This window comes from Penaeus monodon, chromosome 34, assembly GCF_015228065.2.
Source record: "Penaeus monodon isolate SGIC_2016 chromosome 34, NSTDA_Pmon_1, whole genome shotgun sequence".
Taxonomy (NCBI): domain Eukaryota; kingdom Metazoa; phylum Arthropoda; class Malacostraca; order Decapoda; family Penaeidae; genus Penaeus; species Penaeus monodon.
In genome coordinates, this window is record NC_051419.1 from 3,073,145 (window position 1) to 3,073,352 (window position 208).

Here is a 208-nt window from a genome sequence, read left to right on the forward strand (position 1 = left end):
TTATCTTAAAGTGTCTGTAAAAAAAGTTGAAAAGCGTGAGGAAACATGAAAATGTATTGGAGAGAAAAAATTATGAAAAAAGGAACCAACAGAAAAAAGGACATGGAAAAGGAACTGAATAAAAGAGGATATAAAATGTTTTTGAAAAAGACGAAATCAAAAGGAGGACTGTTTTTTCTGGACCTTATTTCAAAGGTCAGAATATATG